The sequence below is a fragment of the Phyllopteryx taeniolatus genome, chromosome 13 (genome assembly GCF_024500385.1).
Source record: "Phyllopteryx taeniolatus isolate TA_2022b chromosome 13, UOR_Ptae_1.2, whole genome shotgun sequence".
Taxonomy (NCBI): domain Eukaryota; kingdom Metazoa; phylum Chordata; class Actinopteri; order Syngnathiformes; family Syngnathidae; genus Phyllopteryx; species Phyllopteryx taeniolatus.
In genome coordinates, this window is record NC_084514.1 from 2387931 (window position 1) to 2405443 (window position 17513).

Below are 17513 nucleotides of genomic sequence, written 5' to 3' on the forward strand. Positions count from 1 at the left end.
AACAGTTGATTCCATGCAAAACACACTTTGTACTTTTTGTACCTGATCAGTACAGAGTAGATACCATGCAGGTGATGTAAGCCAGCGGTAGTAGCTCATTGGTCGAGCAAATTTGTCATCGCTGCATCATTGCCACTTTTCAGGCTAGATATGACAAAAATTAACACAAATGCCTACCCTGGTGAAATGCCTTAGCTCTGGATGCTCTTGTATTGAAGTCCACACTATCCAATTTGAATTGCATGTAAATCTCGCCTCCTTACCATCCCCACCAGCTACATAAAGCAAAGTAAACACAGAAGACTCTCAGTTCCTCCATTGTTGTTTGTTAAGATGTCTTGTTTCGATTGATGCATTCAAGGTGGTATGGTATTGGCAGTTTCTTACAATACTATTTTGAAGGGGAAAAGCGACCATTCCAAAGCAAGGCAAATGCAGCCAAGTAGAGTCGAGCCAACGGTCAATACAGATGCAAGTGAACCTGCTGTCTAATTAGGCAGCATAATGTAGTTCAAATACGGGTAGATATTTATTTATGAACTATCCATCAATCCAGTTTCTATATCGCTTTTCTGCATTAGGGGTTGTGTGTGAGCTGGAGCCTATCCCAGGTGACTTTTAGCGATAGATTGGATATACACTGGACATTATGAAATTGCAAATTAAAATAAGTCACAGTAATTTAATTATTAGCATTTCAGAAATCAAGCATCATTAAGCAAGTACAGTAGTTAAAACTAAAGCAGTTTGCAAAGATTGTAGTTAAAGGTCCCCTTTCATCATTGTTTTTCTCTTTAATTTTGATCATCTGATTTCCTTTTATCTGGTTTGCATAATAAATTTAGTTGAAAATGCCAATTTTCAAGCTATTCTAGTTGATCCTTTATGCCTGGCATTTGAGCTGGTCGGATTTCTCATTATTATGTGACATATGAGTTTTGCTCTGATTGGATCGCTAAATATGGAAAAGAGCTTGGGCCTGACTGGTTCATATCACGGCATCTGCTAGATAGATGTCACGTCCTTCTTTGCCTAGTTCCTCACGAGTTTGATCTTGGGAGTTATTTATACTCACGGAACGCACATTCAAATACAGTCTATAAGTATACATACTTTATGTTGTATTGTACAACAGCGTACCTATATTTGGGTGTTACTGTGGTGGCTCAGAGCACTTTCTTACCCGACGCATGATCTTCACCACCTCAGTCCTCCCCAGCAGGAGCCAAATGTTTATGGCTCTGCAGCAGGTGAGACTTGCTCGCTTAAAACCCGGAAATGCAGTGTTGCAGTTTTATAGCCACGGCATATATATATATATATATATATATATATACAGTAATTCCTAAAACTACATCACACTGTCAGCAATTTCAAATCCTGGCGTTTACAAGTGATTTTGGTGTTCAAAGGCTTTTGCATTCAAACGACAAACCGCATAGATGTCAATCTTAAAGCATGTCACAGATACATGCATAGAAGAGTCGAAAAAAAAATGGATTCCGATAGAAGGGGACCTTAAAAATACTACAAGTTGGATCAAAACATTTCTTTCGAGATGATGATTTGTGATAATTAGAAGGCTCTGTAAGTTAAAGAGCTCTTTAATTCTTTGGAGTGAAAGACCCTGCCAAAGGAGATTGATTCAGGTCATATATTATTTAAATTCCTCTTTAAAATGACTGAACTCTTGCAAGGGAGCAGCAGTGCCTCATGTTGCTCACTAAAATGAGGATAACTGTCTGTGGAGAAAGAATGGTCTCTAAATATTCGAAGAAGTGTTTCAAGTGTTGATGAATATTTAGTATTCCACGGCTTTCATGTGATTGCCATGATGTGAAGTGGACCTCTTATAGTCCCCCCCACCCCTACCTGTACTCATCAGGTGTCTTCTCTGTTGCGCCATGATGTCTGTTTCAGCGACAGAGGATTTGATCTGCTTGGAGGCTTCCCGTTGGCGAGTGGGCCTGGAAGGTTTGATGAAAACTCGTGAAAGGCTGTGAAAGAAGAGGAGATCAAATCAGCAGCTCCACCGGCTCTCGTAAGTGCTGATCCTCCCTGAGAGAGCTTGTGCGATCACAATACTTCCCATAAAACAGTGGGAACGCAGCCAGCAGGCCTGAAAAGGACCTGCTGAACTGGGGAAGGGAGAGAGCAGAAGGAGAGGTCTCATATACACAGGTTGAATGAGGGTTTTAGTGGTCAAACCTATAGAATTGGAGGATAGATGGCGGAGAAGGAGGTGGTATGTAGAGAAGAAGGGGGGGGGGCTTGTTGGTCATTATGTGAAGCCTAAATACAACATCAGCCCCTCATTCTCCCTCTCCTGAAGGTTTGTGTCCCTGCTGTGTTTACCACAGCCCCCTATGGATTCACTTAAAGACAGGAATAAGAAGCAAAAATGTGTACTCCTACTGCTTCACATTTACCTGAGGCTTACCCCTTTGACCTCAGCTCAAGATGACTCTCAGTGGGACGAATTACATTTCCAATTAAGTTTTTTTATGTTTTCATTATAAAGTCTTGTTCACTAATTGCCCAAAAATGTTTACATCCATAACATACCTGCGACTTTAATGATTTTCCCCAACAGAGGTAGGACATTAACGATGCAGTTTCACTGATTTTACTGCCTCTCTTGTAAGCAGTGCGTATTTGGAATGTCGTTATTGGAAAAGTGGTAATCCCACACTCATTCCCCACAGCGAGCTAATAACCATGTCACACATTGCAGTCTTCTTAGCATCCACAGAATAACTGAACAAACATTTCATTTTATGAGAGTTATCTGGTTTAGGGCACACATGAGGATGGAGGTGGCTCCATATTTATGCATCTCAAAAGTCTTCGAAGCCTAAATTTACGTCTGCTGGCACTTCCGATTTTATTGGCAATGCTACTTTATGACAACTGTCCTAAATTTTCGGAATTACTGTTCTACCATTTTCTGCTTTGAAGGGTTTACATTTGACTGCATTTTCTCACACTCACAATCAATTTAATTAGCAAATTCATAGCTTACAGCAAGTTGTTTAGACAGCAAACTAGTTGAGATCAGCCACTGTTGGTTAAAGCCAAGTATTGCACTCCAATTTCTCTCAATTGCTTCAAAATGTGCTTCGTCAACAACCAATTCCACACAATTGACCAAATTCCGAACAATAAATTGATTGGTCGACTATTGTGCCAATCACTTATACACTGTACTCTATACAAATTCTTCTTCATCTTCCAAACTCAACTTTGCAACATCTGTGCTGTTTATGCCATCAGCCTCATTTTGATATTTTGTCTTTACCGATTGTCCAGTTCTTCTGGCCCATTGTCCAAAGGCCAGGACCGAGTGTTCAATGATTGCATTGGATCAAGTCACATCATGGGTGACCTTTGAACTAGCTGTCCACTCTTGGCTCTTGGCCTCAATGTGCAGCTGTGGTGAGAGTTCAGATTCCTAGCCCATAGGTCAGCACACCATTAGTCTTCACTGTAAGAATGCAACACCATTTGTAATGAGTGAACAACTGACAATAATCGTGTACAAGTGAATGTTAGAGACCATCTGTTTATCTGTGTCAAGCATCAAGTGCTTATTTGCTCAGTTTTCCCATCCGTCTTCCATGTTGTGCTGCATATTTAACCCTTTAAGAACATTCATCTTGTTAAACTTGCTTGATGAATTATTTTAAGCCCCACAAAGATTCACAATCTCTGTTGTTGCACTCAGTAATGAGCTTATAATGGCTTTGACGAACAAAACACATGTCCAACGTAAGATGCAGTGTGTAGCGTGGTCAGTGTGAGATATATGGCATCTGTGCTACACATCTAAAACTTAACCAGGTGTTGGACTGGAATGCCAAGTACTAATTCTTTCTTTTAGCTTACTTGTAATTCCCTTAGGGTTTCATTATGGTCACTGTGGAATGTCAGTCTTCTATACTGTGTCTTTTTACTGAACTTTAATGATAAGGGTTGAAAAGAAATATCTCTCAGCCTTTTGGGATGGTATAACCACAAGTGGCTGCAGGGCTGTCTGTATTGGAATGTGTTTTATTGGAGTCTGGAAAAGAGAAATACCTCACAGGTTTCTCCAAGCCTTTGAAATGGTGTTATTTGGGATCGATTCGTAGACCAGTTGGGCAAGCCCAGAGCGAACCCCTGCTCATATGCTCCAGAGAAGATTGTTGCTTTTGAAACATGCTGATCCATCCCAGCCATCCACTGCTCTACAGGGTAGAAGATGATGGTTCACTCTGAACTCTGCCAATTTGTGTCACAGGGGATCAGAGGGTCTTATTGTTTCCTCCTTCTGTCCAGCTGAACCCATCACCCTTCCATAACCCACTAATGCTTATCAACGTTTCTTTGTTTTTCCTCCATGTACTTCTACTCTCTCAGTAAGTTTTTGTAATATCAGGCCAGGCATGAAGATAATATATTTGTCCTGCTTCAATATTAAGTCTATGCATTGTTAGGTTCTGCCGTCCCTTAGCAGAGGCTAATGGGCCCACAACCACAAAGTATACTCAGCTAGGCCTCGTCTTTGATCACATTTGACTAATAGTAATGGTTTTCTTTTTATCTAGGGGAATCTTGACCAGCTCTGTCAAGCAGGGATTTTTTTCCTAAGCAGGCGATGTGTCCATATTTGTATTGTTTTACATGGAGAATGTGGCTGAGTTGTGCACCGAGAGGAATAACATTGCAGAGACAGGAACAAGATACATGAGCACTCTTTGTTGCTTATCAGTGATCAATGTTTCTTCCACTAATCCATTGGGCACTTCCAACCCTCATATCTCACTTGATGCATACATACAAGTCTAAAAGCAATGTCCCTTTATAGCAGTTGGCGAGGGAGTTGCTAGATAGGGGTACGCTGAGGTTCAACCCTTTCTTTCCTGGGTCACTGGCCAACCTACAATTTGTTTGGATTTTGAAAAAGCATTCGCATAGGAAATAATGGAATTATGTTGCGTAAAACAATTCTAAGGGTTGGGCATAATTATTACTTGATAGTCGGGCTGCACTATTATGGCCAAAATAATAATCATGATTATTTTGATCCATATTGTAATCACGATTATTCCTCATTTTAGGGAACAAATCTTTATTTTTATTACACTACTTTTTAAAAAACAGTATGTAACAGTTTTCAGTGCAAAATGAATCTTTAAATCAGAATAAGTGATAGATAGTAATAATTAAAAATGTACCCCACAAGGATAACTGAATAAATATCCAATTACAAAGTGCAATCATGAATTGCAACTTCAAGGTCAGAGGACGAAGATATAAACAATTTTCTTGATAACTCTACAACCCCTTTACAAACCACATCTGCCATTTCGAAGTGATTATATGGCAGATATATAGCAGTTAAATCGATATGATGCAGAATGCGCCTTCTGCTTTTTGCATCCCGCGCCTTCCGGTCTTCATCTCTTTCCGGCGCTGTGACGTCACACAAGCCAAACATCCTGTTCATTCGGCGTTGTGTGCTATTGTTCCATGCTGTTGTTCCCGTCCTTGTATATTTGTTGTCGTATGATTTAACAATGTCACGATGGTTTATTGTGTGGCATTTGATTGTACAAATGGTTCAGGCAGCGGCAAGAGTTTTTTTTTCGGCTTTCCAAATGAAAAAGGAATACGTGACCAGTGGATAGTCAATTGACAGGGGTAGAAAAGTGCTCAGCTATGGGTGCCTAGCAAGCATTCCAAACTGTGCTTCGAACCGGCATGTTTTGAGTAAGACTTAGCAGAAAGCATTGGATACAGAGGCAGAGGCTGAAACCAGCTGCGGTGCCAACTATTTTTCCTACGGCCATCGGGACCTCCACCGCCAGCAAGAGAACTAAATCTCACAGCCGCCACGACGCAGCAGCGAAGCAAGCAAATACAATTAATGCAAAAAAAAGCAACAACATTCGGCTGTAATTTGAAATTGGAAAATCCCTGTCAATAAAGTGAATTGTCAAGGACGGGTACATCACCGTTGTTCTGCTTGACCATTTGTTAGTCATGCACGGTTGTAAACTGCGAAGAACTCGACAATTGTGATTTCCCTCTCTATTTACTCCCTGCGCATTTCCGTTGCGGTCAGGCCATCCAAAAGGTTGATGTCAAGGCTGCTGCTACAACTTCAAAATAAAAGCTTCATATATTACTACATTAGAAATCAATTGTATCAAGTAGGCCCCAGAGCGCCCCCCCAATTGTGCGGTGCTAGCGCTTAATGAAGCCTTAACCATATATTCGCCCCCTGGTGGCTAGCTGACTAGGTTGCGGGCACTGCTGCAAATGAAGCAATTTTCATATGCAGCAGTGCCCACATTTTAAATGTAAAAAATTGCCGATGATCAGGCTCATTTAGTCATGGCAGCCAAAATCGCTATCACAATTAAAATTTTATTAATTGTGCTGCCCTACTTGATAGTTATAAATTGTTAATAAATTACATCTTGAAGCAACTGAGAATGGAATGAAATGGAATGTATTACTTGGTTGCAGCCAGCAGAGGTGCTGTTGATTCATTTCAGTTGAGAACATTCATCGCAAGATTCCCATGTTGAATTTTTGTAACTTTTTTTTTTAACTTTTTTCGATCAAGAAAATACAGTGATGCTTTGAGATATGAGTTTAATTTGTTCCTTGACCATGCTCATAACTCAAAACACTTTTATTTCAAATCATCATTCAGCTTTTCCATTTGAAGCCCTGGCGCCTCTATACCGTGAAAGAAAACTCACCTGTGATTAATATTCCCTGCTATTTTCACTCACTGAATCAATTAATTAAATCTACCTAAAATATTTATGCCACCTGTTGGTGCACAATCCCTAAACAGGGAGATGGATTACAGGTGCTTCCTGTAGGCTAAAAAAGGGGGGGGGGGGAAGACTGATTTAAGAGGGGCATGAAGGCTTTTCTTCCACTTCTCCACCCCTCATCTCTCTGTTCTTATCTTCCTCCACTGGTTTGTTTGTACACTTTGACATACCTTTGCTGTCTAAAACAGGCCACTGAGGGACATTCCCATGTGCCGCCAGTGTAGGATCATACCTTGATGAAGAATAACTAATAACTCATGCTTAGTTATTTCTCCATGAAGGCAGCAGAGAGACAGCTGATGAGGACATGTTTAGACAGTTGCAAGTAGGCAGGGCATTCTTCACGCGCTACCAACTCACACACCCCCAACACACATGGACTACAGCCGGTTGTCCATTTGGATATAGCCACGCGTTTACACAAATGTACTGACACAAAATATTGGGCAGGGTTCTTGAGTCATCCATTACCCCACGCAAATATGTCCACACAGACATTCTGACTGACATTCCAGGTCCTCTGCCAGCATGCCAAGGTTCACAGAGATGCCCACACTTGCACATTAAAAAGACCACTATGCACACACACACACACACACACACACACACTTAAATAAGAGCTTGATTGGAAAGCTGTGCTTGTTTGACAAATGGTGCAGTGTTCATATTTTGCCTCTGGCACGGCGGCGGTAATGATTCCATAATTGTCCTGAGCGCTCAACACTCACTTCCAATCAGCATCCAGAACAGCTCCGCAGCTGGCTACCCACGCCTCTGTAACCTGGAAAAAAAAAAAAAAAAAAAAGAAGGCACACGGTTACAAAGATACGCTTGCAACAGTGGTTAATGTGAGTCATGAGAAGAATGCACTTCTGCGCAGTGTGTTCATAGCGCCCCTCTAGCGCTCAGGCATTTGCTATGTGATTTGATGTCCTCACCCGACAATGTAAGGCCAGATAAATCTGACATATTGACAACGCAGCTGTGTGCCATACCTACCATACCCTAACAAGAACCTGTTTATATTGGGTGGATGCTGGCAGTCTCTGTTACCATGTGGTACGGTTAGAACGAACTCTACAGTAGTGCAATTGCTCCGGTTGGTCAAGTGTAAACTCTGGTAAGCCCCAAACATGTGGACAGAGACTGCTTGAAGAGGTGGTTCTCGATTCGCTTGCAAGTGAACTCTGATGCAGTTTGGTTCAAGTGTAAAGGCTCCATGGACCAGCATCACAGACCAGTGCTGTAATAAACAAGTTTAATTTTTAAAATATATTTTACAAGCTTTTCATGACATCTCAACTGGTAAACCCATCATGTAACCCAGCATACTGCATTTTTATTTGGACTACTGTGGTACCGAGACATCATTGTATCAGGGAAAATCTCAGTGTACCTACCTTGATTTACGAGTGCCCTAACTTTTTCCAAATTACAGCAGTTGCTTGGTCCATTTTTGTTTTTGTTTTGTGAAAATGAACATGAAAACACATGTAAAGCCTATGGAGCAAATGCTAACGCTGAACTCACAGCGTGGTCAACCAGAACTCCATCAAAGCTTCTGAAATCCCTCATTTGGCCATGCCGCTCAAAGGTCCAAATGCTACAGTGTGTCTGTGTGTGTGTGTGTGTGTGTCTGTGTGTGTATGTGTGTGTGTGCGTGCGTGCGTGCGTGTGCGTGCGTGCATGCGTGTGCATGACAAAAATATGTAGAGGTTATAGGGGGTCTGGAATGGATTAACAGTGTATGCACATTTTTGTAATTTAAAGAGTGGATGAAGAGAATTTATGTAATTGTTACCCCACACTTCTATACAATAGATCAAGACAAGACCAGTGTACCATAAAGTATATACTGTGTAGTGCATTGTAGTCCAATGCATGTTTTGTTTTTAGAATTTACATTGCGACATTAACAGCGTTTTTTTCAAAAAAAGAGAAAATGAGACCAGTTTTCAGGATCGAAAACGGCATTTTCATGTACTACTCTTTTTGTATAGCACCTTTCATACTTAAAAAAATCTACACAAAGTGCATCACAGAACAGGCAAGAGAAAAAAATACAAATAAAACATCCTCTCACCGACCCGCAGTCTTAGAACGCTCCATTCTCCACCCCCAACTCCCCACAGCCCCATGTATAGAAGCAATTATGGTGATGATTAAGGAAAATTAAAAGACAGCACATGGATGATGAGAACTGAGAACAGAATAGTCCTAATAGAATAAGGATTTGTAAACCAATTTTTTTTCTGTTAAAACATGCAAGTGGTCAAGTAACCTTTTCATTTTGAATTGGAAACAAATTCTATATTGAAAACAACACCAATTGATTCTGCCGAATATCAGCAAGGAAATGACATCAAATCAAATTACAGTACCACGCACCACTTTGAAAAATATGGTGAGGGATTCCCTCATAAAACTTAATCTTTGTAGCTCAACTAATTTTGTATAGCAATGAATGGCTGTGACATCAAGCAGCGAGCACATGCTTGCTCTAGAAAGTTTGAAATGTGCCAACACTTTCCAACAGACCCTTCTGAAAGTCTGCCAAGAATATCAGAAGTCCTGGCCATGCTGAATGTCTTTCCCACTTCTTACTGGGCTGGTTGCATGCCTGCTCCACTTTAGCATTTCTGCTATTAGCAGTGCCCTCTGCAGGATGCCTGGATTGCATATAATGATGTAAGCATTCTTCTGTGCTGTGCAACCGCCTGTGGCTCCGAGACTACGCAGGACAGCCTGTTTTCAAAACCATTCCATACTGCTTCCAGTCACAAAATCCACAAACTTTGATCACTTCCGTTTTTATTCATTCAAGAAATGTGGAAGCTGCATCATCCGTCATCACTGTGAAAGAATTTTGCTTTAATAAAACACGACTCTTTTAAAGGATTTAGCATAGCTGACTGTGGGAAGTGCTGTGTTGTTCCTTTTCCATCTTTACCACCACATCCTCCCCCCTTGAATTACAATTTTAAAATGTACAATTTAAAAATGATAATTATAATTTTTATACACAAAATAAACAGTCCTAACTGGGCTGGTTTGTCTATTCAGCCTTCAAAGTCTACTGATTGGTGTGTTAAGTGTCTGTATGCTGCCTAGTGGTGGCCTTCAGGGTGCTCCATGTTCATGAACTAATTACTTTCCTAATTGGACACTTTCAGCATTATACCTCCCCCACAGTCAACCACTGCTCGAATAACTGTTCTGACGTCTAGTACCTGACTCTGACATGTAAAAATAGTAAATTTCGCTCTTCCCATAGTGGAGGAGTAATGCATGAACATTTTTGATATGTGACGTGTGTGATGTGTATATGTTAAACATTTAAAGTTCAGCACCCTTCTTTTCTCTTTTCTTCTTTCATAGTTCCACTTTGTAAAGGTGTTATGATATTTTTAGTGTGATGCAAATATTGACTGAATGTGACAGAATTACTGCAGCAGAATACTTAGTTTGTACAATTTGGAAACTGATCGGGTCATCATGTGTTACATCATTCTCAATGAGCATCTAAAGCATTGACTTCACAAAGCATTGGCCACCAATTGATAGCCGCCCAACTTGACCGCAAACAGCAGTGTGATGGACGATTCCAGTTGAGGTCCGACAGACAGACGCGGCTCCTTGTGGGGTTGACATTAGAGAGCAAGGTGGTAAACTTCTCAAGATGATGCAGAGAAAGGTCTGGCTTGCCATTGGCAGTCATTGAAGTTAACAGCTGATCAGCTAATAACAGCTAGCTGCACAATGTAAGGTACAGTAAGTGTCCAACTTAATATAGAGAGTAATTTGCGATATACAGGTATGTATTTCCTTGTCCTTGGACTGTTTTATTTTTTTCAATTGTTCTCCTATCCATCCATTTTCTGTACCGCTTATCTTCACTGGGGTCACGAGTAGGCTGGAGCCTATCCCAGCTGACTTGTTACAAGAAACCCTGAACTGGTCGCCATCCAATCACAGTCAAACTATTCTTTTTAAGGGTAATGTTGTAAGATGGGTTGAATGATGTCTCGTGTTTTGGGATCATATTTTGAGGTGATGAACTATGATGGGGTGTCCATTAATTGTGAACTTTTGCAAATTGCATCTGGGCTTGGTCCCTAACATCCATGAAAAGCGAGGGTTCACTTTATATACTGTAAAAGTCTTCCAGAGGTTATGGATTGACTGAAACAGATTCAAATTCCATTGTTTCCCTTTGGGGAGAAATTTTTTTTTGCATTTAACCTGCAGATGTTTCATTATTAGTATACTTTCAACTTACAAAATAAACTAAAAACAACACATTTTCAAAAAGATTTTTAGATGATTTTGGGGGATTGTTTCGTAATGTCCAATCCTTATGAGCAACTGAGGTGATATAGGTGAATATGCTTGCACGTGTTAATAGGTGACATTATTCTTGGTATCTTTTCCCTTTAACCTTTTTTTTAAGTGTTATTTTCTTTTCCTCTCAGTTCCATCACCACCTTCCTTTCTCATTTCTCACCTATTCCTCGTATCTCTTCAAATTTATTTTGACAGTTCGCTCTTTCCCATTCCCACTCAGCTCTTCCCTTTATTTTCCTTCGTCACCCTTGCCTCTCTTGTCTCTTCCCCACACGTACCCACCCCCGCCCTCTCCTGGAACTGGGAGTTCTGGGATGGGTGACGGTAGCAGCTGCAGAAGGAGCAGCTGCTAAGTGTGTGTGTGTATACAAGCCACAGCTTGTCCCTTCCACCGGGCTGCTTGGGCCTGGTTTGTCCCAGCAGGGTACCACAAACCTGCCAACTCCCCGCCAACCAATCAGGTGCATGTGCATTGATGAAACAAACGCACACACACCACTTACAGACATAAGAACCGTATACACGGCGATATACAGTCCAATTTCACGCACACATTCATATTCAAATCCTCTGCTATTCAATGAGAAAACCAGCAAATCATTCACTTATGAGACTTGGAGAAAAGTATGGAAATTTTCTCTCATATTAGCCCAACTTCAATGAGTCATCCATGGCCTTATGGAGTTTATGACAGATAGAATGCAATTTCCAAATATTTTGTTTACGTTATGAAGAATGGGGCGGGGGTACTTTATGAAAAACCATAACTGCACTTTTTGGAAATCACACTGCAGGCTCCCAAGGTTTAGTGCCGAGAGCAATGTTAAGCTTCACTCTCTCCTGTGTCTAAAGGTGAAGGGAGATCTTGTCATTTCATTGTCAATGGGCAGTCCTCAGAGGCTTTCTTCCTCTACACAGGCGCCACAAGCACGCACGCACACACACAATGCCAAAATTATAGGCATTTGAAAAGCTTTCTCAAGTTGCTGTTTTCTTTGAATGCTTTAAATGAGGGAGAGGCCTGGGGCGATGCTCTTTCGTAGGTAAACAAACAAAGCTGTGGACTTGTGTGCCTCAGATGGATGACGTGTTTTCTGAAAACAGAAGAAAGAAACAGAGGATGATGAAACCGACAGAGGACAAGAACGAGAAGAGAGAGATTGGCGCTATCATCCACTTAGCGTGTTGAGCTGAGGGAATACTGTCCTGTCATTGGAGGCACACATGCATGCAGAATGGGGAATAAGCTCTTCTTTGCGCCTTGCCTTCTGTTTATAACTGCAGTAGTCAAATTGTCACTTTCCACTATACAACCATCCATTTTTTTATTGCGCTTGTCCTCATTAGGATCACAGGTACTGGAGCCCATCACAGCTGACGTTGGGCGAGAGGCGGGGTACACTCTGGACTGGTCACCAGTCAATCACAGGGCACATACAGCATTCACACCTGTTGACAATTTAAATGTTCAATTAACCTAACATGCATGGTTTTGGAATGGGGGAAGCCAAAGTACTTGGGCAAAAAAACATGTATGCAGTGGCAGAACATACATAACTACCGCTGTTGTATCTGAACGAGTTCAATGAATGAAAGCTCATGAACTAGTTCATATTTTGTGCTAATGTGAATCGCTTCGTTCATTTATGCCTGATGAACGTAATTGAGAATGTGCTCATTCTGGCATCAAAGAATGGTTTTCGAATGAAAGTTCATTTTCATTCAAGAGTGCCAGGTTTTGTTAGGGACTTACAGGACAAACCCTTCTGAACACACCATATACGCGCCTTTATATGTCGGCGGATTAACTCTGTATTTGGCAACCAATTGCGCATTTTACGGCGGGCTCGTCGCAGCTGCATGAGACGCGAGGTGCGTTCAGGGACACTGCGTAAATGGGAGTGAATATGTTCTTCAGTGGTTCTTTTGTAATACAGTACACAATTGTAAAAATTGGTGACTTGGAAAATTAATATCTATCAGAATACTTTAGTTAAACTGTGCGATCACACAGTCACAATATGACATTTATTTTGTTTTGTATTCGAAGAACAGGTAAAATTAAACTTTTTGTCAATATAGTCAGCCAGAACTGCGAGGAATGCAAAGTTATCAATGTCCTTTCACCATCGCTCCTGTCATACTGTGTCGCAGGTTTGCGCATTAAGGACAAAAGTCCTGTTTTTGTTTTTCTTGCTCCTTTTAAAAAAGACCATTCAAGCAGCAAGTTTTTCCTTGTTTTTGGGATTCTAGGGTGAAAGCTGTGGCTGGCTACTAGTGTGGACTGAATGGGTGGCAACAATGGGAAAATGAAGTGCCAGTATTTTAAGGGGAATAGCCCATCAGCAACATATTGAGGAAAAAAAACAAAAAAGAACTATGAACTAGTTCATTGTTGGAACGGTGGACTGAACTTTGAACTAGTTTGAGTAGAAACTGAACTTTCCCAACACTGCTAATTACTACCCTACTAACGTGCTGCCAGTGTCTACTACGGATTGGCATATAAATCATTTAATTGGTCATTAACAATTCTGTCGATTGCGTGGAATTGATTGTTGATTAATTATGTCTTGAAGTAATTGTGACTAAAGGGAGTGCAATTCTTGACTGCAGCCAGCAAAGGTGCTTTTGATACTGTCCCATGCTGTGTAGAATAAATACAGTCTGTTGGAACTAATACCACAACCAATTTAAGTTTCTATCTAACACTCCATGTAAACATCACAGTGTAGAGTGGAAAAAGAATGTGAACCTTGGGATTTACAGTAATAACTGAGTGACCTTCTTTTGGCAGCAATAACCTCAACCTAAACATGACCTGTTGTTGGAGATCAGACCTGCAAGTACAATGGTCAGGAGGAATTTTGGATTCTTTACTTTTACAGTTTCTTCAGTAATATTTTGGAATGTCTGGTTTCACTGGAATCACTCTGCATCACCCCTATTCGGTTAGACTTCAATTGGCAGACAGGTGGTCTGAAGTTCTCCTTCCAAATGTCTTAATCAACTTTTGGATCCTTTTTTCTGTCGTTGATAGCAATGCTTGAGGACCTTGAGGTCCCAAACCATGATGCCCCCGCCACCATACTTCACAGTATGAGGTTTTTTGTGCAGTGCCCAACCACACACACACATAGCTTTGTGTGTAACTTCCAAACAACTCAACTTTGGCTTCATCTTTCCACACAACAGTTTGCCAGTAGTACTGTGAAATGTCAAGGATCTCTTAAGAAAACCTTTTTTTGTGTGTGTGTGGGGTGCGGGGGGGGGGGGGGGGGGGGGACAGCAGTGGCTTCCTCCGTGGTGTCTTCCAGTGACGCCAATTCTTGTTTAATGTTTTACTTTGTGTACATTTTTCAACACGGATGTTAGCAAGTGCCAGAGATTCCTGTAAATCTCACCTCATCGAGCCTTCTGCACCATGCTCTTGCAGTCATTTTTACAGGATGGCCACTCCTAGGAAGAGTAGCAACAGTGCAAAACCTTCTCCATATAAAGACAATCTGTATTACCATAACATGATGGACATCAAGTCCTTTAGAGATACCTTTGTGACATTTTCCAGTATCAAGCTAGTTAACAATTCTTAATTGTAGGTATTCTGAGCGCTCTTTTGTGCAAGGCATGGTTCACATCGGCCAGTGTTCCTTGAGAAGACTTCGAAGTGGTGTGTGTTTTACAGTGCAGGGCTGTTTTAACCAACACCTCCAGTCTCGTCACACAGATTGAACTCGAGGTCAGCTGACTCCTGACTTCGATTAGTTCTTGGAGAAGTCATTCGCCGAGGGGTTCATGTACTTTTTCCACCTGTGTTATATAGTGTGCAATAAAAACATGAAAACAAACAATTGTTGGTATGATATTAGTTTAAGCAGTAGTGTTGTGCTCAAGACCACACTATGTGAGACCAAGACTAAGACTTTTGGAAGTCGAGACTGAGTCAAGAGCAAGAATTCGAGAAGTTAACATTGAGATAAGACTAATACCATAAATATATATTTTTTAAACCACAAGATTAAACAGTTAAAGAGCATTCTCTCTTTAATTTTAATTTCCTTTTAAATATATTTGACAGGGTTTAGTGGTGCGGGCAGCATGGGTTCAGTTCCCGCTCAGTGACGGTGTAAGTGTAAATGTGAGTGCGGATTGGTTGTCCGTATCTATATGTGCCCTGCGACTGACTGGTGACCAGTTGAGGGTGTAGTCCGCCTTTCGCCCGAAGTCAGCTTTGATGGTGTAACTTATGAATTGAAGCCATTTGTTATTTTATCAAGTGGTTCTACTTATTATTATATTAATGAAGTTGAAGAATGGCAGATCAGTGCTGTTCTTGACCAGTCTCGACAGAAAATCCTGAAGTCTGGCCAATCCGAGACCGGGACAAGACTTTTGGAAGTCGAGTCAGAGACAAGATCAAGACGTTCAAAATGTGATCTCGAGACCGATCTAGAGACCAAGATCGATCTTGAGTGTTACAACACAATTAAGCAGACTGTGTCTGTCTATTGTTGTGACCTACATGAAGATCATATCACATTTTATGAACAGTTAATGCAGAAAAACAGGTAATTCTAAAGGGGTCAAATCCATTTTCTTGCAACTGCAGTCATGCTATATTTGACCTCATTATTATGTACAGGGATGTTTCTGTTGTATGCCCTTCCATATCTCCTCTCTTCTAAAACTCTGTTCAGATCCCCTTTTCACCTTCCACTGTTCTTCCTGTTATTCTCTAACGCTCATGTGGGAAACACTAGTAATAATTGAATTAGAAAAACGCTCATGTGGGAAACTCTAGTTATAATTGTGTGGTGTTGTGGCCTTAGCCCGGGTTGGGGGAGGTCACTTCTTAGGCAGTGAGGGGTGCTGCTGCTCTTGCCGGGCTTTAGTGGGCAGTGCGTCGGCCTGGCCGGATGAACAGCTGGCCGGTTGGAGGCCAGTGCGAGCCAGCCCAGAGGTCACAGGGGTCACAGCCATTGAAAACCTTGGCTCCCAGCTCAAAGGTGCAGGGTGAAAGGGGATCGTGCTTCTGAAGGAGAAAAAGAGCTCTTGTTTCCCCCCGTGGCTCACAAAGGACACAGCCATGCAGCCAGCCAAAAAGACTTTGCCAAACAACAAGCCTCTCTTGTCACGTGACTGCATTTTCCGCATTTCTATGCACGGCAACAGGAATTATTATATTTGAGCAGCAGCATAGTCATAATATATGATGTTTATTTTTAATAAACCAACCTATGTCTATGCACACCTCTGGAGCCATTACTCGTGACATATAATACTCAGCCGTGGAGTGTTCATCTTTCACATTTATGGTGCTCATATAGGTGGGGGGTGCGAGTCAATAACTTTCAGGGTCTTCTGCAGAGCCACTAAGCTATTCTCTGGTCTTGCCATATCGAAAAAGCAACTTTTTTTGATTAGTAAATAGCCGAGCATGCCCTTCAGGCTACTTCCCAAGACTAGCAGGAACGCAAAGGTTAATCTTCCGTTTATTGCCACCAGCAGTCAGACAGATAGTATCTTCTCAAATTCATTGTCTGTCGGATGTTATTGATCTTCTCCTGACATGACATTTTCCCTTTTCCCATGCTGCCTCCACAATTACGCATCTATGTTCACTGTTCAGTAAGACCTGTTTACCACATATGGATAAATAGATCATAACAAGGGCCCAGGTATACATGGTGCGCACATTCGCCCATCAGCATCACACTTGCCCCTTTAAAGGACATTTCATGCAAGTTCTTTAGATGATCATTTATACTACCCCTTATAAAGGAAAATAGATGTGGTTTAAGTGAGTAAACCTCACTGCCGTTACACCTCCAAGCATCCATTGCATTGGAATCAATGTTCAGCAATTAATCCACCAGAGGCTGCCACTCTGAATCAATGTTTGTTTTACAATAAACTTAGAAATGATTTCCGCTTTTATTTTATATTTTACTTCCTGGCGGCACGGAGGCCGACTGGTTAGAGCGTCAGCCTTACAGTTCTGAGGACCCGGGTCAATCCCCAGCCCCGCCTGTGTGGAGTTGGCATGTTCTCCCCGTGCCTGCGTGGGTTTTCTCCAGGCACTCCGGTTTCCTCCCACATCCCAAAAACATTCATTAATTGGAGGCTCTAAATTGCCCGTAGGTGTGACTGTGAGTGCGAATGGTTGTTTGTTTTTATGTGCCCTGCGATTGGCTGGCAACCAGTTCAGGGTGTACCCCGCCTCCTGCCCGATGACAGCTGGGATAGGCTCCAGCACGCCCGCGACCCTAGTGAGGAGTAGCGGCTCAGAAAGTGGATGGATTTTACTTCCTTTCGGTTGTTTAAAAAATAATTGAC

The 17513-nt window shown here is 41.6% G+C and overlaps 1 long non-coding RNA gene across 2 annotated transcripts in view; it reads left to right on the forward strand.

Annotated features, from left to right (window-relative positions):
* The window catches only part of LOC133488230 (uncharacterized), a 134858-nt gene that overhangs the window by 12735 nt on the left and 104610 nt on the right, over positions 1-17513 (forward strand). Inside the window, exon 1 of one of the 2 annotated variants that reach the window (XR_009791584.1) lies at positions 1924-2041. The exons of the other annotated variant lie outside the window; for it this stretch is intronic. This is a non-coding gene — a long non-coding RNA (uncharacterized LOC133488230). Of the gene's footprint in view, positions 1-1923; positions 2042-17513 lie in introns of those variants that run through there. 2 annotated transcript variants of the gene reach the window in all.